Source organism: Thermobia domestica, chromosome 15 (genome assembly GCF_964235325.1).
Source record: "Thermobia domestica chromosome 15, izTheDome1.hap1.1, whole genome shotgun sequence".
NCBI lineage: Eukaryota > Metazoa > Arthropoda > Insecta > Zygentoma > Lepismatidae > Thermobia > Thermobia domestica.
The window spans coordinates 22,759,701-22,785,110 of NC_137468.1; the positions used below are offsets into that span (position 1 = coordinate 22,759,701).

The following is a 25,410-nucleotide window of genomic DNA, read 5'->3' on the forward strand; positions in this document are numbered from 1 at the left end:
ATTTTAAAACTTGTTGGAAGTAACGAAGATAAAGGAATATTTTTAAATCATACTAGTCACGCACAAGCCTTGACATCTAGTAAGATATCCTTTTTTTTTTTTTTTTTTTTTTACAATTCTTGGAAATTGTCAGTGTCTTCAATGAATTTTGTGACTTACCGTATAAATTCCAAAATTGTAAGGCCCCTGCAGGTAATAAGATAAGCCAAGAACATTATTTTAGAACCATGGGTGTTATGGTAGTGAACACAACTTTTTCCTAAGCTAGTGTGAAGTGATTTGGCGGATTTTAAAACTTTTCTTACCATTTTAAGTGAAATTTCGAAATTTACCATAAAAACTGCAAAATTGCAGGCTCTTGCGGAGAATGAAAATGCATTTTTTTTTTAAAAAAAATCATGAATGGTGTACTCAATCTAGTCATTATGCAAGTTTTGTCACCTAGTTCGATTTCATTGGACAGCTTGGGAAAAAATTAATATTTTCAAAAATTCAAATTTTCATAAAAATTGCAAAATTTTAAGGCCCTTGCGGGGAGTGAAAGTGATGTACAAAAATTATGAAAATAGTCACCAATGTTATACTAGTCATTACCCAAATTCTGGCACTTAGTGCTATTTCATTGGACAACTTTTGATAGTGAACCCCCCATTTTGCTTTATCATATTTCACATATGTATATTTGGCCTGTGCTAAGGTTTCTGACGTCTTTTTCTTCCATGGCCGAGAAACTTCCTTCAATCGCTTGAAAATTAACGATTGGTAAATCTTCACAATTGGTTAAACTTTTCCTATTGTTTCCGAGAATTTTTGAGGACCATCTAAATCAGGGGTGTGTAACTTGGAACAGTGGGCGGGCCAATCACAGAGCACTAAATGGCGTCGCGGGCCTCACTGTAGGTATGTCATTTTTACGACAATTGAATAGTATAGTATTAAATGATGGAACATGTTCATCATAATTTACATCACAATAACACACAACTGTTATACTGGTAACCAAAATATTTAGTAACTAAAGAGGAGCAGAATAATGTATTTAGAACTTTGTCGGTACATCTAGCAACCCTTATACAGAGGGAACTTTCCCCCAAGTACCTGCGTTTGCCAAGTGCTTGTCTTCAGGGCGTTACCACGTTTCGCACTGTGTGATCGATGGAAAATTTCCAGTTCACTCTTAACAGGTTTTGTAAAAAAAAGAAAATTATAATAATTATTGTTTTCAATAACTGACCAGCGGGACAGAAGACAGGGTCAGGCTGGCCGTATACGGCCCGCGGGCCGGCTGTTGCACACGGCTGATCTAAATGTTCTAGAATACATAAAAATTGCAAAGTTTCAGGCCCATGTGGGGCTTGAAGATGCAAATTGTTTTTAAAATCATGAATGGTGTAGTCAATCTAGTCATTATGTAACTTTTGTCACCAAGTTCGATTTCATTGGGCAGCTTGAAAAAAAAATCAGTACTTTCAAAAAATTCTATTTTGAAAAAAAAAATTGCAAACATTTAAGGCTCTTGCGGGAAATGAAGATGGAGTACAAAAATTATGAAGAAAAAATCTCCAATGTTATACTAGTCAATACACAACTTTTGACAACTGGTGATATTTAATTGGACAACTTTGAATTTTTTTGAACCACCCTAATAAGTAGCCCACATTCTTTGAGAACCCTCTGGTCTAACAAGTAATAAAGATCGCTATATTTGGTAATCACATTCTGGGTAGTGGACAGGGTCGGCTTAGAAGTTGTCTTAAAAAGGTTTGCACGTCGATAACTTCTGAGTTCGGTTCACGTTTGGTTATTTATTTATTTTATTTTCCACGTTAGGAATTGTCAGTTTTTTCTTCGTTGGTCAAGAAATATTAAGTTTATGAAAAGAACACTTTACAGATAGTATAAGCCAAATGAATATTAAAATGTCAAAAACAATAATACAACTAAAATAACAGCTTTTTTTATATTAATCATCACTTATAATGTTCTTGCTCAACATAAGTTAATTTTTAAATACGTTCGTATACAGGAAGATCTGAATCAAGATACTCTTCGATGTCAAAGATTCTAAGTCTTATCCACTTACGTACCATAATATTTTTTACAGTAAATATTAATGTATCAGTAATGCAAATAATTCTCAAATAGCAATTACTCGCACATGGATTTATTTCCTAGCTAAAAAAGTATTCTTAAATAATATTTTACCAACCATTCTTCAACATACTTTGTAAGTTTTAAAGTCTTTATAATATCCATTACTTCCGGTTTCAGGATTGAATTCGCAAAGTTTGGAAGTCTTTATGAATATACTACTTCCGGTTTCAGTATTGATTTCGCAATGTTTGGAAGTCTTTATGGATATAATACTTCCGGTTTTTGTATTGAATTCGCAGTGTGGAAGTCTTTAGATCTATTACTTCCGGTTTCAGTATTGAATTCGCAAAGTTTGAAAGTCTTAATAAATTTATTGTCTGATTTCAGTATTCAGTTTCCAGAGTTTAGAAGTCTTTATACATCTAACACTTTCGGTTTCAGTATTGAATACACAGAGATTGGAAATTTCTATAGATCCAATAATTCCGGTTTCATATTGAACTCACAATGTTTGGAAGTATTTATATATCTATTACTTCCGGTTCCAGTAATGGATTTGCAAAATTTGAAAGTCTTGATACACCTAATACTTCCGGTTTCAGTATTGAATTCGCAAAGTTTAGAAGGCTTTATAAATTTACTAAGTCTGGTTCCAGTATTGAATTCGCAAGGTTTGGAAAATTTATAGGTCTGCTACTCCTGGTTTCAGAATTGTACTCGCGAAGTTTGGAAATCTTTATAGATCTACAACTTCCAGTTTCATTATTGGATTCGCAAATTTTAGATGTACTACTTTCGGTTTTAGTACTCAACTCGCTAAGTTTAATAGTTTTTACAGATCTACTACTTACGCTTTCAGTATTAAATTCGCAAAGATTAGAAGTCTTTATGGATGTACTAATTTTCGTTTCAGTACAAAATTCACAAATTTATAAATTCTTAAGTTTATAGATTTATTCCTTCTAGTTTCAGTTTCACTATATAATTCGCCAAGTGTGGAAGTCTTTATAAATCTACTACTTCAGGTTTCAATATTGAATTCGCAAAGTTTGAAAGTCTGTAATTCTACTTCTTCCGGTTTCAGTATTGAATTCTCAAAGTTTGGAATTTTTTATAGATCTACTACTTCTGGTTTCAGTATTAAATTCACAAAGTTTGGAAGTCCTAATCGATGTATTGCTTCCAGTTTCAGTATTCGCAAAGTTTGGAAGTCTTTATTGATCTAATACTTCTGGTTTCAATATTGAATTTGCGAAGTTTGGAAGTGTATAGAACTACTACTTCCGATTTCAGTATTGATTTTGCAAAGTTTTTAAGTCTCTGTGCATCTACTACTTCTGGTTTCAGTATTTAATTCGTAAAGTTTGCAAGTCGTTATCGCTCTACTACTTCTGGTTTTAGTATATAATTCGCAACTTGAAAATATTTTTATTGATCTACTACTTCCGGTTTGAGTATTGAATTCGGACAGTTTCGAAGTCTTTATACATCTATTACTTCCGATTCCAGTATTGAGTTCCCAAAATTTGGAAATCTGTAGATCTACTACTTCCGGTTTAAGTATTGAGCTCATAAAGTATGCTACTGTTTTTTTTTAACCCACTACTTCCGCTTTCAGTATTAAATTCGCAAAGTTTGAAAGTTATTATAGATCTACTACTTTCGGTTTCAGTATTGAATTCCCGAAGTTTGGAAGCATTTATATATGTACTACTTAATATTTATATGTAATAATAAATATATTAATATATAGTACTAGATATAAATCCATCTATAATATTGATTTTATTATAAACGGAAATATTTGGTGATTATGACTGTTCCTTTAGGATTTGAATAATTCCTTTCATTTCCCATAATTCTTTATTGAAAAATATTTATAAGTTGAAAAATTGATAGACTAACTAAAATATCACAGTGAATATGGGAATGGGAAAAAGTAATGCAGGATACATGAATGAGCTCTTGATTAATAATCCAGAGATTTTTGGTACAAATCCTTTATCGTGCAAAGATGGTAGTGATATCGTAAATATATCCTTTGTTCTAACACCCTTTGTTAACAGAATGGCACTCGCACTCAGAAAGGCCTAATCGATACAAATACAATCTCGTTGTGTCTGTGTTTTTAAATAATAAAGTATTATATTAGTGAAAAAGGACAATGAAAGAACACACTTACAGAGGAAATATAATAATCATATTTATAGAATTCAATATCGAACTTCAATCCCAGTATATTAGTTTGCAATTCCAGTGCAGTTATCTCTTTTATCTGTATTTCTTGATTTTCCATCTACATTTGTTATTTTTTTAAAAAAGAAAAGAAACTTGTTTCCACCTTCAGAGGTAAGAAACTTGTTTGTCACAAGACTAGTTTTCATATCAAAACTGTGATAACCAACTAAATGGGCAGGTATTCGCTACTGTCGCTACTTTTCGAGAATTGAGTTCTTGTATTTGACAACAATCAAAAAATTCATGCTGAGATTTGTTTGACCATTTGCTTTAGCACTGTCCATGTGACCTTAAACTAATGCAACTTAAATATAATTTATGAAAGTAGTATTCAAATACGTAGAAGGTCAGCCTAATAAATTTAACAACCATCATTTGTTTCCAATAAGAAATATTTATTTTAAATAATATAGTTATGACAAATTTGTGTGACCCTTCGAAAGTTGCCGCTCCGTACAAATGCAGGTGTTGTACTTATTATAGAGCCAACCCTGGCAAAGAAATTAGTTGAAGTGCGTTGTTGTCAAGGCTGATCTATAATCTTTATCTTAACATTCAAGATTATGATTATGATTATAATCTTAATATTAAGAATAAGATAAAATAATAATAATTAAGATGAACAATCTTAATATTCAAGACAATTTAATTGTTATTAATTGTTTACTTTAAGATTGTCCTAATTATTCTGTTAATTTCAAAATCTTATTAACAATTGTGAACGGGGGGAAGATTTAGTGTATGTGATGTGAAAACAAATAATTAATTACTTTAGTAAAATGATAATGTGGAGGAGACATCACACACAAGCTAATAATTACGTTAATTAAGCGTACCCTTCCACTCACAAAGTTCAATGCAAATGCATTTATGTCAGTCGGTAGAGTCTAAAGTGTTAAAACTAAAATTTTGAAAATATAATTTAGAAAATATGAAACATGAGAATCTTGATTGCAAGGTACGCGCGGTTTTAACGACCAACCTGAGTTGAAAATTACTCACTTACATATAAAAACATGCCCAGCAGATTCACGGTGTTTACACAATCCTGGCATCTGGCCTGAAAAGAAAACATAAGGACTGAAAATTCCACCACATACCTGACGGCAAAGATGGGTGATGAAAAGGGAACACTCTCTAATATTTCTGCTTCAATCCTTTTAATGCATAGTTGTGAATTCCAAGTGTGATAATACATTCTCACAATGCACTCGCGCGCAGATACGTAAAGGAATGGGAAAAAAACTTTTAAATTTTGAATTTTGAATCAAACACAGATATTGAAGCGGAGCTCTCGCTTAAGATATCGTTCGTGCACGCTTTTCCTACACTTTCACTGATGTCTTCTTTCTTGAAGTGTCCATATAATTGCGTTCTCGATCCTTCTCCACATCACCGCTGATTCTTGCAAATACCTACTGTTGACGGGCGGACTCTGGATTCGGTCGCTGGATCACCTCCTCTGGATCCCTGGATGGCTGCATTCCTCGCTTCTCTAGGGGTCTGTCATTCACACCCTAGGCGTTGCATTACACCAATGTCGATTGGACTTTCGAGCATAGTGCGATTAAAATTGACTTGCACTAGAAAGTCTTGCTCGACTGAAGTAACAAGTAATCACATAAATAAAATATCTATATACACGTAGCACTAAAATAAGAATATCTACACATGGTGACGAAGAAAATATTTACAATTTGATACGTCGTGGATTATAACTTAGTCCCTACAATACAAAGCTATTTTGTACTCAGTCTCTGTATGTAGGTACGACACTGGAGATTATATTTGAAATATTATTGAATCGAAGCATTAATCATCAACTGTGCGTTGAATTAACCAGGAGCTCTGAGTCTGTGAGCACCAATGGAACAGTAAATTATCTTTAAAATTCAAACTGAATACAGTAACATGCTCATCCTGAGCTTAACTCCCGATCACCATGTTTGATATATGAAACACGCTTGTACGATCAAATGGTAACTGCCACTTAATAATGAAGCTTGTGGTGCTTGATACGTGCACCACCAAAGTTGAAACGAAACTGACCCCGAGTCTCATGACCTCTTCGGTTTTATTCAAACAGAAGTTCATTGTTCGTCCGAGACTCGCGTCGGGTGAATCCACTTTCAAAAACTTCCAAAAATAGGTGTGTGGAAGTTTCGCCCTCACAGGGACGCTACCTGTGACCTCCTTATTTTAAGTTTAAACATTTTTGCCTACATTTTGCTACTTTATAGCACACACGAATTAAAGTATTTGGTATCACTATGCTCATTACGTAGCTTGTTCCATGAGCTTTAATTTCATGTATGTCACTAACTAGCACTGAAACGTATTCACTCAGAATGTTTAAATAAACACAAAAAATTAGCAAAATTGTCACTTGCCATGCACTACGACCTCTGTCGTGACATGTGCTGCCACCTAGTGACCAATAACCCAAACTCTTGTCCAAATGACGATTGGGGTTTTGTCAATGTACTCTGTTTCCTTTCAATGTTTCTTTGCTTTACAAATGTTTATCAGTGTACATGAGCTAAAATAAACAGAATATACATATTAATTCATCTGTGGACAGCCTCTCAAGTGCTGTCATTAAGTAACCCCTGAAATAAAGAATTGTGTTTCTGGCGAGCGTTCCTTTTCTAGCTCCCAGTATTAGCATATGGGTGGAGGTTTAAAAAAAACTTAGGTTTGTGTCTTTCCCATATGTTACCTCCCAAAACCATCAACCAGGCTTCTGATCTATATTACTACAAGCCAGTGCTTTACTGAAAACATAGTAACGATCTAAAATTTATGTAAATAGTTCGGAATCATCCAGAAAGTTTATTTTACAACATATCAAAACATATTCGAGTAGCATGGACATGCTAGGGAAGCAGACGAAAATTCTTAACCACAGAGACATCTATCGTGTGTTTCTGACTTACTCCATCAAGGATCAGGGTGGATTCTTCCAAATTTCAAAATTTTCAGCTTCGCCAGCCAGGCAGAAGTTTGTTAGAGTAAAAGGACGCTAAAAAAGAGGCGGGGTTATCCAAATTCACACACTATTGTGTCGCCGATTTGTCATGGACACGCTAAATTTCCGTGTGCTGGAAAACTATTGTGTTCACCGACTTGGTGTCTACACTGAAACAGTGTACGCTAGTAACATATAACACATTAGGAACTATACCTATCTCTTCTTATAACAGAGTTTGAAGCTCTTGGGTTACTATTCCAAAACAAGATGGATACAGTGTATAACTGTATGATCTGTCAGGAAAGTAAATGTACACCTATTTTTCGAGTCTGGCATTCCTGCGCTCCATCCGTGGAGAGTATGAGAATTAAATCAATCAAATGTTTACTGAGGGGCAAAAAGAAAAGCTTAATCTGAATAAGACATTGCAGAGGGGCACAAGCTGTGAATACGAATAGTGCATTGTGTAAATAAAGGACGACACCGAAAGAGAAACCCAGAAACAGCTGTTAAACTTACAAAAAAAGAGTAAACATTGTCGAAGTGGGAACATAAAACACAAATACAACAAATACGCCGACAACTAAACGGTCACCATGCCATGATCTTGGTGTAGTGGTTAAGGTGCTGGCTTACAAATGCAAAGGACCCAAGTTCGAATCCTCGGCAAGGACATTTTTAAAAATTTTTGTTAATAATACATACAACTCATGAGAGATGGTAAAAGAGGTCGTATTTAGTTTTTCGTAGCAATTATTATTGGTAATGTTTAGTACTGATAATACTTTTTGTCTTTGCGTATTGCTTTCGTTCTTGTCTTCATTTCGAAGAAGAAGAATATCCGAACAAATGCCACCAAAATTCCTCATATTTTGAATGTAAACGCCATTTGCAATTAGTAAAGAATAAAAATTGAACGTTCCGAAGTAGCTGCAAAAACAAAAAGGAAAAACATAGAAGTCGACCATACTCATGGTTACTAAAAATACAATTTCTACATGCCTTACACCTCCCGACCACGTTTCTACGTTAGCAAGTAAGAGGCTTGTGTTTAGGTTAGGCTCGTCAATACGTTTTGCAAAGGGGCCCGGTTTAGCTCTGACGCACCACAGGTGCGAGAAGGGAGAAAAACACTTTTTCTCTCTCCCTCTGTGTGTCTATTTATCTATCTATTTGTATATATATAACGCTATTTGTGAATGCCATAACCACCCTAATTTTCAGCGGATTGAGACGAAACTTGGCACAAACATTAATTGTTGAAATATCTTGATGAGTTCGTTAAGCAGAATAATCAGATGAAAATGTTCAAAATGGTGGCCCTTCAAACTCTTAAAAAGTTCCAAGGGAACCAAATTTCGCCCATAAATAGGTATTCAGAAAGTTTGAATAAATTTTCCTCTTTTACTGAAATATTTGTGTGCAGAAACTTATTGAAATATTGGACCCGATTAATCGCCTAAAGAAGGTTCACGCCCTTTCGCTACGGTCAGGTTTTTTTTTTTTTCAGGAGGGGGTTATCTTCCTATTGGAACAAGATGATTGTTACTGATGATATGAAATTACACATTGAAAGTGAAGTAACTTGTGTAACGTGTTATTTGAAAGAATAATATAATAAATGTGCATTCCTCTAACACAGAGAACTCATGTATTTCGAGTTCGGGAGCCTGAATGGCGAGGAGTGTTATTTGATTTGCTTCTTAGTAACACATTGCATTGCAAATAAAGGTAAGCAACATTAGTGGTAAGTAAAATAATAATAATAATAATAATAATAATAATAATAATAATAATAATAATAATAATAATAATAATAATAATAATAATAATAGGTGTTGTTTGTGGCAAGGCAATATCTTCCTCAGTTCTTCTTTAAACGTAATGATTGTAACGCCATATCTCCCTTACAAACAAAATATTAGCAATTTATATCGAGAGAACGGGAAACTGTAGAGCGATGGGAGCAACGTTGGACAGTATGCACTCATAGTACTCAGAAAAGTAAGCGATTTCAATGCAAAATGAACGAAGAGTCATTGTCATGGGTACTCATGGGGCCACGGCAGAGCCCTCTTTAGGCAAAATGTCGATAGCTTATATCGAGAAAACAGGAGGTGATAGTGGGATGGGACCAACGTTGGACACCGTGGACCCATAAGGCGCATCGAAAAAATTAGGGAGGCGGGCGCCAGCCAGCCGTACTTATTTCCACATAATAATATAAAATTATATTGTCGAAATACACACACGAGTTAGCTACTAATATTTCATATTATTATTATTATTATTATTATTATTATTATTATTATTATTATTATTATTATTATTATTATTATTATGTTATTATTATTATTATTATTATTATTATTATTATTATTATTATTATTATTATTATTATTATTATTATCATCTACAGCGTCTTTTCATTACGTGAGCATGTTTGACATGAAACCAAAGAGAAAATCCATCCTGTAGCGAAAAGAAACAATACTTTCTCTCAAATGGATAAAATATCAAGCCGAGATTGATTCGAACTCGCATGGACGGCGCGAAAAGCCAGTGCTTTGTCCACTATTTTTTTAACTGACTCACCGAACGCGTTTAACTTACTTACTTATTGCTAATTTTACTTGCTTCACTCGTTTAACTTGCTTTTTCTAATAACTTAAAACGACAGGGACACGAACACAGAAACATCGAGAACAGTTAAAAATGATAAATGCTCTCCCGCCGAGAATCGAACCCGAGACTCCATACACCCAAGGCTCACGTGCTAGCCTCTAGACCAGCGGCGATGGCAACGCTCATTTCCTGTGTCGTTAGGGATTACGACCACTGTATTGCCAGCTATCACTTCTGTGGGTTGTATACTATGATCACATGTTTCTTCTTTGCTGGAAGAGTAAAACCTACATTATATGTAATACATGAGGTATTTAGACCTACATGCTCTTCATATAATGTAATAAAAGGGTCATGGTGTCGGATTTTAATACATGACGTATTGCAGTATACAACATGCTTTGCATTACTTGTTTGTTTGTAGACAGCTACTAGCTTAGTGTTCTGAAAGGTTGTGTATAAACTAGGGATAGCCCGTTCCGGAATTATTAGTTTTCGGACTCCCGAAAGTAAAGCCGGACAAATTCCGGAATTCGGAAAATTCCAATTTTGTAATAATTTCGGAATTCGGAAAAATCCGGAATTCAGAAATGTCTGATTTCGTTAACATTCCGGAATTCGGAAAATCCGGATTTTTTCGAAAGTCGGAGTTTTTCTCAATTCCGGAATTTTCTAAATTCCGGATTCTTTCCGAGTTCCGAAATTCTTCTGAATTCCGGAGTATAACTGAATTCCATAATTTTGCGAAATCCGGAAAGTGAAAGTTCCGCTTCCGAAAAATGAATTTATTTTGGTTAATATGAATCGTGGCGAAAATAAGTCTTTGACCAGGTAATGGCGACTGCTTTGAAAGAAATGGGGAGTATGAGAATTCAATCTGTCATATTTGTAGTTTCGTGTGGAGAAAGAACGAACTTGTGAACCAGTGGTTTAAGAAAAACTCAAGTTATTAATATAAACTTTGCCGACTTCATAAAAGAAATACGAAAGACATTTTGAATCGAAAAATATAACATACAAGTTTGCAAGCGGAGACAAAGAAACCTAACGTAACCAGACTAAAGACGGATCGTTTACCGCGTAGCGATCGCGGTTCAGTGGTCAAGGTGCTTCTGCGAATGCACGTTGCAATTTTTTTTCTTACTTTAGAATTTTTGATGGCGATTGATCAGCGATAACATACGTTTTATTATATTCAGATATTTGAATACTCGGATGTTTCAATACTTGAACTATCAAATCTTCAGGAATAATAATAGTAATAATAATAATTATTATTATCTCGTAGAAGATTAAAAGCTAGAAGCTAAATTATCGCTCAGGTCATACCATTACAAGGAGAAACGTGACATTTGGAAAGAATATTTCGGTTTGGTTTAATGTTGCTCACGAGAAGAGGAGTTTCTAATCTCGTTTCTAAAACAAATAAAATAACATGAGAATTAACATTTTACATTCGAGACGGGTCAGGGCTAAATCAAAATTTTCGTCTCTCTTTGGAGATGAGAATCGAGACGAGACGAAAAGTATCGTAAACATTTCCCGTCTTGTCTCGATTCTCGAAATAGTGTATGTCCATTCTTTAAGTAACAATTGCTCTGTAGACTGAATCTCATAGGCTATTTCGTTACATTGTATTTCAGAGCTCATTGAATTATGCTCTGTGTAGGTATTTTTGTAGCAAAGCTTTTATATTTACCTCTGCATATTCTAAAAATTAGTTTATTATATGCCTTACTGTCGCGTGATATTCAGTTATATTTATTACAGTTATTTTCCTCAAAACATACTTTCTACATGAAACTTCAATAAAAGGTTCTAGTTTAAAATGTTGGTAGTTGCAGAGGTGTCTCTCTAAGGTACGAACCCTTTCCCCGAAATCTCTACTTTTAAGTAAGTTTTGCCAAATTTCAGGGCAAGTTTAAAACTATTATTATTATTATTATTATTATTATTATTATTATTATTATTATTATTATTATTATTATTATTATTATTATTATATCAACTCCATGTATAATCTTTAAAAGATATACGGTTTGTATCTGAATAGTAAAAGCTAATTGACTGTCGATCTCGGTCGTCTGGAAGTCTTCAGGAGGCAAGGACATCGGTCACGTTCTGGGTTTGAGTTCCGAAGGGGCAAGTATTCGGGCTCGAGCAAAAAATTGTTAAAAGTTATAGGCTTCATCCAAACATATTCAAAACAGCTGGGACCGGGTTTGGGCTTCTCAACGGCTCGAGCGGCTCGGCTTACAGCTCATTCAATATCGAACCGAATCGAGAAGTGAGCCGAGCCAACAGCTCACCACACCGAGCCGATTTGAGCCATCGGCTTAGTTGAGCTGAGTCGAAACGTGCTGATGAACTAGTTTCAACTTAGCTGGCTCGAACCGGTTCACATGAGCCGAGTAGGTGACCCATCCCAACCGAGAAAGCTCGAGCCATCGGCTCAATTGAGCTGAGTCGATGGCTTGTTCCAACTAAGCCGGCTCGGGTCATCGGCTCATCCCAACCGAGCCGACTCGAGCTGTTCGCTCAGTTGATACGAGCCGAGCCGGTTGATATCACTACCCGAGTTGGTCTTCTGCTTGGGCTCAAGAATTCGACCGTGCAGATCTCAGCCTTGATTTTAAGAACTACAGTATATACTTATATTGGTGATTACGACATTTGAGGCTGTCTCGTAATAATAATAATAATAATAATAATAATAATAATAATAATAATAATAATAATAATAATAATAATAATAATAATAATAAACTCTTGTCTTCTCGTTATCTAGACGAGACGAGATACACTAAAATTGCCCCACGAGATGCACTAAAATTACGAGATGAGACGCACCTCTGTCGTGAGCAACACTAAAAGTATTCCACATTACTGCTTACATTTCTCATGGCTTTTGCTTTCCAGTCTGATCAGGCCAATATTTCAAAACGAGTTAAAACGAGCTGAACGAGCGAGAGAGCCATTATCAAACTCAACTCAACTCAAAACTAGACCTCGAAAACAGCGACTTGGCTCGGAACTCAATTCAAGAAAATTACCTTTGACTCGACTCAAATTGTACTCGAGTTGAATTGAATTTTGGCTCGACTTGTGCTCATCCCTATTCGTGTTTGTATTTTATGTTTCCACTTCAACAATGTCTACTCTTTTTTCTCCTTTTACCTGCTGTTTCTGGATTTCTCTTTCAGTGTCGTCCTTTATTTACACCGTGCACTATTCTTATTCCCAGCTTGTGACCCGCTTCAATGTCTTATTCAGTTTAGGCATTTCTTCTTACATTGACTTCACATGTGATTGATTTAATTCTCACTTTCCGCGCACGACCGATGAAAATGTTTTATTATTATTATTATTATTATTATTATTATTATTATTATTATTATTATTATTATTATTATTATTATTATTATTATTATTATTATACTATTGAACTTGCACGGCGAAATTACTGTATAATACGATATCATTTCTGTAATTTTACTCCATTGTATGTTATTTAGTTTATTAATGGGCACTAAATTGTCTCCAGATCAACGAATAAATTAACTACGGCATGCACTTTGGTGGAAATATCATTGCAATAAAATTATTGGTTCGTTCCAAACATGTTCATGTAATGACATTTCCACCAAAGTGCATGCCGTAGTTAATTTATTCGTTGATCTGGAGACAATTTAGTGCCCATTAATAAATTAAATAACATACAATGGAATAAAATTATTGAAATGATATCGTATTATACAGTAATTTCGCCGTGCGAGTTCAATAGTATAATAATAATAATAATAATAATAATAATAATAATAATAATAATAATAATAATAATAATAATAATAATAATAATAATAATAATAATAATAAAACATTTTCATCGGTCGTGCGCGGAAAGTGAGAATTAAATCAATTACATGTCAAGTCAATGTAAGGAGAAAAGCCTAAACTGAATAAGACATTGAAGCGGGTCACAAGCTGGGAATAAGAATAGTGCATGGTGTTAATAAAGGACGACACCGACAGAGAAATCCAGAAACAATAGGTAAACGAAGAAAAAAAAGAGTAGAAATTGTTGAAGTGGAAACAAAATACAAATACGAATAGGGATGAGCAGGAGTCGAGCCAAAATTCGACTTGACTCGAGTTCAATCCGAGTCGAGTCAAAGGTATTTTTCTTGTAGTACTTAAAATTAGACTGTAGTTCTTAAAATTAAGGCTGAGACCTGCACGGTCGAATTCTTGAGCCCAAGCAGAAGACCAACTCGGGTAGTAATATCAACCGGCTCGGCTCGTATCAACTGAGCGAAGTTGTTGTATTACTATACATCTGCTTCCGCCCCTGTCAAATCTGGTCGATCTCGTTGACGCGATATATTTGCTTTTTTATACCCCTTTCATCGTTTACTGAACAAAACAGTAACTATTCTGAAATATACTACTGCGCATGCCTCGTAGATAAATATTTCTGATGCCAATAGTTTCCGTTTTGTCCAAGGAATGTTCTTTTTCTTATTCCCAGCATGACCCTTTTATTACATTATATGAAGAGCATGTAGGTCTAAATATCTCATGTATTACATATAATGTAGGTTTTACTCTTCCAGCAGAGAAGAAACATGTGATCATAGTATACAACCCACAGAAGTGATAGCTGGCAAGACAGTGGTCGTAATCCCTAACGACATAGGGAGAGAGTGGTGCCCTTCCCGCTGGTCTAGTCGCTAGCACGTGCGCCTTTGGTGTATAGAGTTCCGGGTTCGATTCCCGGCGGGAGAGCATCTATGATTCTTAACTGTTATCGATGTTTCTGTGTTCGTGTCTCTGTCGTTATAAGCTATTAGAAAAAGCAAGTTAAACAAGTGAAGCAAGTAAAATTAGCAATAAGTAGGTTACTGAAACACATTCAGTGAGTCAGTTAAAAAAAAGTGGACAAAGCACTGGCTTTTCGCGCCGTCCATGCGAGTTCGAATTAATCTCGGCTTGATTTTTTATCCATTTGAGAGAAAATATTGCTTCTTTACGCTACAGGTAGTCCACTCTTTTCGTATTTTTCGCTGTCGTTCACAGTTAAAGTAACTGACTATTATTCTTTCTACGAATGATGGATCTTCTCTTTGGCTTCATGTCAAACACGCACACGTAATGAAAAGACGCTGTCGATAATAATAATAATAATAATATGAAATATTAGTAGCTAACTCGTGTGTGTATTTCGACAACATAATTTTATATTATTATGTGGAAATAAGTAAGGCTGGCTGGCGCCCCCCCCCCTATTTTTTTCGATGCGCTTTATGGGTCCACGGTGTCCAAAGTTGGTCCCATCCCAGTATCACCTCTCGATATAAGTTATTGACACTTTGCCTTAAGAGAGCTCTGCCGTGGCACCATGAGTACCCATGACAATGACTCTTCGTTCCTTTTGCATTGAAATCGCTTACTTTTCTGAGTACTATGAGTGCATACTGTCCAACGTTGCTCCCATCGCTCTACAGTTTCTCGTTCTCTCGATATAAATTGCTAATATTTTGTTTGTAAGGGAGATATGGCGTTACAATCATTACGTTTGAAGAAGAATTGATTAAGATATTACCTTGCCACAAACAACACCTATTATTATTATTATTATTATTATTATTATTATTATTATTATTATTATTATTATTATTATTATTATTATTATTATTATTATTATTATTATTATTTTACTTACCACTAATGTTGCTTACCTTTATTTGCAATGCAATGTGTTACTAAAAAGCAAATCAAATAACACTCCTCGCCATTCAGGCTCCCAAACTCGAAATACATGAGTTCCCTGTGTTAGAGGAATGCACATTTATTATATTATTCTTTCAAATAACACGTTACACAAGTTACTTCACTTTCAATGTGTAATTTCATATCATCAGTAACAATCATCTTGTTCCGATAGGAAAATAACCCCCTCCTGCAAAAAAAAAAAAAAAAAAAAAAAAAAACCTGACCGTAGCGAAAGGGCGTGAACCTTCTTTAGGCGATTAATCGGGTCCAATATTTCAATAAGTTTCTGCACACAAATATTTCAGTAAAAGAGGAAAATTTATTCAAACTTTCTGAATACCTATTTATGGGCGAAATTTGGTTCCCTTGGAACTTTTTAAGAGTTTGAAGGGCCACCATTTTGAACATTTTCATCTGATTATTCTGGTTAACGAACTCATCAAGATATTTCAACAATTAATGTTTGTGCCAAGTTTCGTCTCAATCCGCTGAAAATTAGGGTGGTTATGGCATTCACAAATAGCGTTATATATATACAAATAGATAGATAAGTAGACACACAGAGGGAGAGAGAAAAAGTGTTTTTCTCCCTTCTCGCACCTGTGGTGCGTCAGAGCTAAACCGGGCCCCTTTGCAAAACGTATTGAGCAACCTAACCTAAACACAAACCTCTTACTTGCTAACGTAGAAACGTGGTCGGGAGGTGTAAGGCATGTAGAAATTGTATTTTTAATAACCATGAGTATGGTCCACTTCCATGTTTTTCTTTTTACTTTTTGCAGCTACATCGGAACGTTCAATTTTTATTCTTCACTAATTGCAAATGGCGTTTACATTCAAAATATGAGGAATTTTGGTGGCATTTGTTCGGATATTCTTCTTCTTCGAAATGAAGACAAGAACGAAAGCAATACGCAAAGACAAAAAGTATTATCAGTACTAAACATTACCAATAATAATTGCTACGAAAAACTAAATACGAACTCTTTTACCATCTCTCATGAGTTGTATGTATTATTAACAAAAACTTTTAAAATGTCCTTGCCGGGGATTCGAACTTGCGTCCTTTGCATTTGTAAGCCAGCGCCTTAACCACTACACCAAGATCATAGCATGGTTACCGTTTAGTTGTCGGCGTATTTGTTGTATTTGTGTTTTATGTTCCCACTTCGACAATTTTTACTCTTTTTTTGTAAGTTTAACAGCTGTTTCTGGCTTTCTCTTTCGGTGTCGTCCTTTATTTACACAATGCACTATTCGTATTCACAGCTTGTGCCCCTCTGCAATGTCTTATTCAGATTAAGCTTTTCTTTTTGCCCCTCAGTAAACTTTTGATTGATTTAATTCTCATACTCTCCACGGATGGAGCGCAGGAATGCCAGACTCGAAAAATAGGTGTACATTTACTTTCCTGACAGATCATACATACCCAAGCTTCGCTCACACAAAGCAAAACCGTAGACGCTTGGTTTCTTAAAGTTTTTTTTCTGTGTGCTTCTCTGCCTCGACGAAAAGCAAATCCTAGCGTATTTCTAACTCAACTCCTATGTCCTTCTATATTATCCTATGCAAATAATATCGATATATCGATGTTCCTTGTATCCTGTCCTGTCCTGATGTCATATATATGATTAAATCTGCTATACAAAACAATAGTTATACACAAAATACCAACATTAAGTCTGCTCCCTCTGCTACATATGTAAATTAATTAAATTAATATAAAAATCGTCCTAATTAAATGATTAATTATTCATATTACAATGCAAAAATTTGGCATGCAAATTAAATATTATAACACCTTTACTGTGCTGATTACACAATGTTTAAAGATCTACTGTATACAGGAAAAAGCAAATAGAAGTAGGGATATTACTATAACACTATTCTGTTTTCCAGACAGAAAACTTATATCGAGTTACGTCCACTGACGAATGCTTATGGAGTAAGTTACTGTTTCAACTGTCAGGAAGTTTTGGAACTTTACAAATGAATCTTTGTCAAGATGACCAGACCAGAAGCGGCATACAATGAGGATACGCTTTATTTACTCCACTGAAGGTACCTATTAAATGAATATTATTTTTATTTGTGAACTTACCAGAGCTAACTGTTCTTTTTCATCACTTCACTTCTCTCTTGATGAAGTTAATACAGGAACTTCACATTCATTCCACCACTTCAAGCCGACTCAATGGCTCTTGCGTTGATTTGACCACTTACGTGTGTCAGAGTGAATGGATAAAACATCATTCGACCACATACACGCAAGATTTACAGTATGCCTGTACCATCACCTGTACTCTAGACAGTTGAGTTTTAGTGATGAGCGCAAGAGTCTTGCTCTTGCAGTTTTTGCAAGAATCTTGCATGCAAGACCAAGACCAAGACACTCGCGCAAAAGTCTTGCATAAGTACCAGCTCAGTTGTAGAGCGTTCAGCTGTGGTGCATCGTGTACCTGGTTCGATCTCAGCTTGCGCCATGTGAGCTTTTTTGGGGGTAAATACATTGTGCGTGAGTTTTCTTGGGTTTTTCCCGTTTCCTCCTACTTTCTTTTTTTCACCATTTCATTCATTTCTCAACATCACCGCCTTCCTTAGCCCTACATAGGAATGGCCTTGGCTTCGAGACTCAACATCCGTTGGAAATTTCTAATGTGTGCTCATAAAATTAATATCGAAATAACGTTTTCATGACTTTGACGAGAAAACTTAGTACATGAGAGTGCAAGCTTGATTTCATAGCCGGACGCTTATACGTTAAATAAGTGTTTATCAATATAACTTTCAGCCTCCTTAGCTGTAAAGCACGAGGATTGGATGACATAACATTATACAACAATAAATAATACATATTCACAAGTGGGAGTGATTTTGTACAGTTATTTCAAATAACTTGGAGTTCGATACCGTTTTTTGTATTTCTAATATAGTTCAAAAGTATTTATATAAATTAAGTTTACACAAAAGACATAGACAGTTGAGTCGTTTTCAGCTTTCATTCAAATCGTTCTAAAATATTAAGAGGTTTGATTATAATCATTATTTTATTTTTTTCTCTATCTTTTTTGGTCAATATTGCTGAACATATCATCATCATCATCATAGCTATTCTGAAATTAATGACAAGTCACTTGCTGAACTGTGAAGCTTCGATGTACTGTGGTCCTCAGCTAGTCTCTTCATTTTGACGCAGCAAGTCTCCTTCGTCCCTCCCCTCTCTTTCCTTCCCCCATACCCTCTAGCCCTTCCCTAATAATAAAGTTCCTCTTTAGCCAGTTCCTCTTCCTCCTCTTAGTTACATCTAAAATCCTTCTTTTCTCCCCTACTGCTACTATTTCTAACACATCATTCGTTTTCCGTTCAATCCAGCTAATTCTCTCCTTTTTTCTCTATGTCCAGGTTTCGAAAACCTTCCTTTTTTTTTTGTTGGAATATCCATGTTTCTGCCCCATAGATAGAATAATGGAATCAGTAAATCAAAATCTCGAAATTTAATTGGAAGTTTGTTCAATACAAAGATTAGCTTATCGTGGTGAAAAGAAAAAATATGACGCCTTTAGAGTGTAAAAATAATTGTGCCATTCATGATATTTCAGTAATCTGTGCCGTCTTGATTTTCTTTCATGCGTCTCAGGGGTAGCCTCCCCAGTTTGGAACCAGTGGAGTATTGGATCTGTTAAAAAATATAAAAAGATTATGAAACGTTGTGATTTATCTCATAAGTAGTGAAGCGTGGGCATCCATTGAAAAAAAATGTCATCGGCTATATTGTACACTATCATCATACTTACACGAACGTAAATTATTTTACATTTAGAAAGATGCATTGTATTTCCATTACTATTAGCGCATTGTAGAATTTATTATCCCATATATCCAGAGTAACATTTACCTATAAAAAGCATAATATCTCTTAAAAGCAGCATTTGCAAGACTCTTAAAATTAAGACCAAGACCAAGGGTTCCAGTGCAAGACCAAGACCAAGACCTGATGTGCAAGACCAAGACCACCCGGGTCTTAATCTTGGTCTTGCATTTGCTCATCACTATTGAATTTCGTACCCTTGAACGATCTGCCACACAGTGAGATATTTCAGTCAGAAAGTTAACCAAAGTTATTTATTTCTTTATTTAACATTAGAACGTCTTGAAATTATTACTACCTTATTTGTACTGTATTTTGAAATATTTTGTATGTTGGAACGTGACATTTTAGTGTTAGTATATGATAAACCGTTCAAGTATTCTCCAACAAAAACGAAAAACTAGAAAAACGTACTCTATGGTACAATAATACTAAAAAGCAGTATTTTAGAGAAAGTGGTTCATTATTTATAATTGCATACCAATCACCTTGATCAAAAATTAGAAACAATCCTCTTGCAGCATCTGAATTGTAGTTTCTTGGTTCTGCGCATAGTACATTTTTTATCAGCAGAATAAATTTAAGGATTTATTTTGCGAACGGCTTCTTTTCCCATTTCAATCAAGATTGATGGGGCTGACATGAAATTGACGGGTCCGAGTTAAGCAATAACACGTTTAGTACATCTATCTTGCACAAATTTTTGACAATTTATTCATGAAGTCCTGCTGGTAATGCCGAAACTATTTGGTATTTACTTCAGCCTCACCCTCAGAAACCTGTGAAATTAGTAGGTATAATAATGCATGTTTAATAGTTGCTGGATTATGATCCAAATTTTATAAACAACAGGTGTCATATAGTTCCAATGAGGGGTAAAAGTGTATCTGGAAAGGTAGGGTACGCATGACGTGACGCCGTCCACCGTGCCTATCTTTCCCCATTGGATTTTTTATGAAGTGGAGGGATGCCATAAATATTTTCTGGAAGTAGGGAAACGGCATCCTCCACGTTCAACCTCACTTTTACCTTGGTTCCAATCATAAAGTATTAAAGCTATTTTTGTTTCTTTGTAGAAAATAGAAAGTTTTTTTCGTATTTATTTTATGTCTACATGGTAGAGACCTGCACGGGCCGGGCTTGGGCGGGCCGACGCTGCTATTTCTTTGGGCCGGGCCGGGCCAACGCTACTATTTCTTTGGGCCGGGCCGGGCTTGGGCGGGCCGACACTGTTATTTCTTTGGGCCGGGCCGGGCTTGGGCTGGCCGACACTGATTTCTCTTCAGGTCGGGCCGGGCTGGGCCGATTAATTGCAATTCTTTAAAATAATTATTGACTTTCGTTAAACGATAATTGGAATAAAGCCAAACGTTGAAGGAGTGTGTCCGTGAAAAATGTTACAAAGAATGCAATAACTATTTACAGTTTGTGTTGCTTAGCAGCTCCACTTTCAGTATAGAGGATTGCAGGCATTATGCAGTAAATTGAGCTCTGACCTTGACCTTCACTGAACTCAAAATATAACAAGAAGGGGTGGGAATGTTTTGCCTCTCGCTAACCAATGTTGCCATCTTCACTTTATGCTAAAAATCAATTAAGTTAGATTTTTGTTACATGGAATGGAGTTTTTGTTCTCTCGATGACAGGCAAAGTTCTAGGAGGCAATGGTACCATTCGGGAGGTAAACGTCAGGTTGTGAACCAGAGTTTAGAAAATGTTTCTGAGGGTTAGGTCAAATTTAGTACTAAATTTTGAGAAAGATTGGGGCTCTCGAGCTAATTTTTTTTTTAAATTATCGGGCCGGGGTCGGGCCAAAAATTTTTAAAATTTATCGGGCCCGGGCCGGGCTTGGGCCAAGAATTCTAAAAAACTTATCGGGCCGGGCCGGGCTCGGGCCGAAAATCTCCAAAAATTTTCGGGCCCGGGTTGGGCCGGGCCTAGGTACGTTCGGGCTGGATTGGGCTCGGGCCGAAAAATTCGGCCCGTGCAGGTCTCTACTACATGGTATCACCTCAACTAAAATCCTAATTTGATTTAAGAGATCTATATTCACATCTTTTATTATTGCAAGTGTCTGAGAATCAAAGAACTGTCGTGATATATATATATTACTGTTATTTGTATTCCCAAATTCAATTTTCGGTATGTAAACCGAAAATAATACATGCTGCTTAAACTCTTGTTGAATACGCTTTACGTATATACAGGGTGTTTCAAAACAACACCAACAACGTTTGGGAGGTGATTCCTGACACCAAGATAAGACAAAAAGTATAGACCTGGATGCACAAATGCTTCCTTCCGGAGTTTTAGGCTGCCGAAAACATAAAAAAAAATGAACTTTAAAGGTCCATAGCTCCAAAACAATGGGACCTACCGTAGTCGGGTCAAGACTTCACTTAGGAACTAGTACGTGCCCTATCCAAAAATACATATTTCAGAATCCTAAGTTACTCAAACAACAATTTTTATAGAGGGAGTTTGGCTACTTGCATATAATTTAAAGTACTCACAAACTACCTTTATAAAAATTGTTTCAGAAGGATTCTGAAACTTAGATATTTGGATAGGACACATACTAGTTTCTAAGTGGTATTGACCCGACTACTGTAGGTCCCATATTTTTAGAGCTATGGACTTTTAAACTTCATTTCTTGATGTTTTCCGCAGCCTATAACCCCGAAAGGAAGCATTTGTGCAACCAGGTTGGTCTATACTTTTTTTTCTATTCCTGGTGTCAGGAATCACCTCCCAAACGTTTCTGGTGTTGTTTTGAAATACCCTGTATAAATGTTTCTCAGAATCACACCCGGCATACCACTTCTTTATTGGTATTTTATAGGGCAAGTTAAATCTTTATCTTTGATTAAAAAAGCTTTATACTTACATGATAAATAAACAATCAAAATTAAATAGTGTTATATGCACGCTCTCTCACGTGCCAGGTGTTGCTTTTGATGATCTCGAGCTGTCCTCCTGAATATGCCTTCGCTGTGGTTGCGTATAGCGTTGGGTGTTAGCCTGGCCATCTTCTTAGAGTGACGATCTTGTACACGTTCGGGTTTTGTAGATATATGAATGGAGCAGGTACGGCCAAAGAGAGTAAAACCCCAAAGAAGGAAGAAATACCTTTAGCTGATCAGAAAGCTGTATTCTCACGAACAGAAGTACTTTTACATCATCTTACAGATTATGTGATTACGACTTACGCCGAAGAAGGGCAGGTTGTATAGGAATCTGTGATATATTATAGTTTTTATTACGACTACATAATTGAGCGAATTTATGTAGCTAGGGCTCAGATTCGCAGCATCAGTCCAATATAATCTCTGAAAACACTCGAACTTTCAGCTTCTCGGTTTCCTATCTGAAACGTTAAAGTAAAAGCCATAATATACATCAGTAAGTTAATTGATATTTTACTGTTGAAAATATCAGAAAATTATCTCTAGAGATGATGTAGAGTGAGGAGAAAGAAAGAAATATAAACTTCTAATAGGCAGGAGATCTAATAACCTGAACTTTTAAAATTGTTGTAGAGCGGCGCAAATATTATTATAAATACTATATAATTCCTCTCACTTTTCTTAATTTTCCATATACTTACCTTAATTTTAGAATTCTTGAACATCCTAACGTCTCTATATAGATTTTAGTCATAAAAGAGATCATTTTCTTTTCTAAAATACTGTGTTACCCGATCAGGATTTAAGCTTTCATTATGAACCCAACAATCTACAGCTCTGCTGCTAAATGCAACTCCTTTCCCTCATTACAAACATTAGTATTATGTGGAATGTGTACTGGTCTCGTGTCAGATTTCATGTACTTACTCGTTGTAAGCGGTCGCAAGGGGTTCTGAAACTTGAACTAGATCTACCGATTTCACCACCCAACAGAACACAATCGTGTCAGATTTCATGTACTTACTCGTTGTAAGCGGTCGCAAGGAATTGTGAAACTTGAACTAGATCTACCGATTTCACCACCCAACAGAACACAGTCGTGTCAGATTTCATGTACTTACTCGTTGTAAGCGGCCGCAAGGAGTTATGAAACTTGAACTAGATCTACCGATTTCACCACCCAACAGAACACAATCGTGTTAGATTTCATGTACTTACTCGTTGTAAGCGGTCGCAACGAGTTATGAAACTTGAACTAGATCTACCGATTCACCACCCAACAGAACACAAGCGTGTCATATTCAAATATGAAACTCAAATATGAAACTCAACAACAAATATGAAACTAGCACAAAAGAGTTAATTATATCTAAGACAAACCAAAAATATTCAAAAACGAGGTCTAAACCAAACGAACATTTAGGGGACCATAGTAAGGGTCGAACCTGGCCCCCACCGATAAACTACAAGCACACGATTTTAAAAACAAATCACGCAAAAATAAACTATAAACTTGAATTACCACTAGTAGCCCTTTTAGGATTTTAGGTAACTTTTGTTACCATAACTTAGTATTTTCTTTGACCGTTTATTTAGATTCTGTAACAAGTATTTAACAAGCCGTCTTTTTTATTAGTCAAGTCAAGAATGGACCAAAGAACATCCCAGATGCATTTTGGAACCCAATGGTTAACTTGGCGGCTCCAAGTGGGGGTGGAGGGGCATAACTTTTTATTTTTTCTTAACGCAACTTTCGAAACATTTTCACGCCTTTAGTTTTCAAGATACCAGATTGGAACTTTGCATATGGATTGTGCATACCTTTGGGTATTTTTCAAATTTTTCTGAGATCCCTACGTGAAACCAGAGCCGGGCTCGAGGGGCTCAAGTGTTCTGATGGGAATGATTTTTTCAGAAAAAATTCCGGTTTTTCCCGATTTTTCCAGTTCAGGTATATGATATGGACATATGAGTAGTACCGCTAAAAGGGGCTTGTTATACTCAAGAAAATAACATTTGAACCATTACTCTAGGTTAAATAGTAATGGCGCAGTAAATTTTTATAATACAGTATGTGTATATATGTGTTCATATATGTAGAAAACCTAAATTCAGACTTTCAACAATTTTTTCCGCCCTTTGTTTTCAAGATACAAGATTGAAATTTTGCATACTTAATCTAGTTTATTTCAGAGGTCTTTGCTAAAGCATCAAACTTGGAGCATGAAAATCTCTTGGTACTTGATGAGTAGAGTTTATTCAAAGACAAGGCTGGTATAAGCATGGCGCTTAGAGCTGACAAAACAGTCATTGTTAAGAATCTGTCGGCTAGTAGGACCAGACTAGTGTAACTGTGGGATGTTTGTGGATTTCAACCGTGAGAGAATAACATGATAGCTCTTTAACACCATTTGAAGCTAACAATGTAAGATTTTCGCGTATTCTAAAAAGACAACTTATTGTGAATGCAAATCACATTACCTCTACCAATAATAGAACTGTTTTTTTTTTTTTTCACCAAAAATGGCAATGCTGATCATTTGCCCGCTGAGGGAGCTCTTGTGCAAGCTTTTCTTACCTCCGGATTTCTATTCTAAGATCTGGATACTTGCTTAAATGTTGTTACACACGGAAAAGAAATTGTTCGTTGATTCTTCTCTTCGGTAATGCAACCCATGAGATCAGAGGAGGAGTTCGCATCTTTCATATCTATTAGCAGTGCACAGTGACGTAACTAGGGAGGCAAACGGGGCTTGTGCCCCGGGCGCCGGATTGGGAGGGCGGAAAATAGAGGGGGACGCTAAGGCGAGTTCTTGCCCCGGACAATAACTAGCGTAGTTGCGTCGCTGGCAGTACAATACATAATATGAAAATTCGGCTAGTTTTCCGATTCACTTAAACACTAGCTTCAGTCATTCAAGTATCACGCGTTAAGT

The 25,410-nt window shown here is 35.8% G+C and overlaps 1 protein-coding gene across 2 annotated transcripts in view; it reads left to right on the top strand.

Moving 5' to 3' along the window:
* Nucleotides 1-25,410, top strand: part of LOC145672106 (uncharacterized) — a 44,828-nt gene that overhangs the window by 10,696 nt on the left and 8,722 nt on the right. Inside the window, exon 3 of one of the 2 annotated variants that reach the window (XM_081741377.1) lies at nucleotides 17,600-17,761. The exons of the other annotated variant lie outside the window; for it this stretch is intronic. The gene's annotated coding sequence lies outside the window, so the exon portion shown is untranslated. The remainder of the gene's footprint in view (nucleotides 1-17,599; nucleotides 17,762-25,410) is intronic. 2 annotated transcript variants of the gene reach the window in all.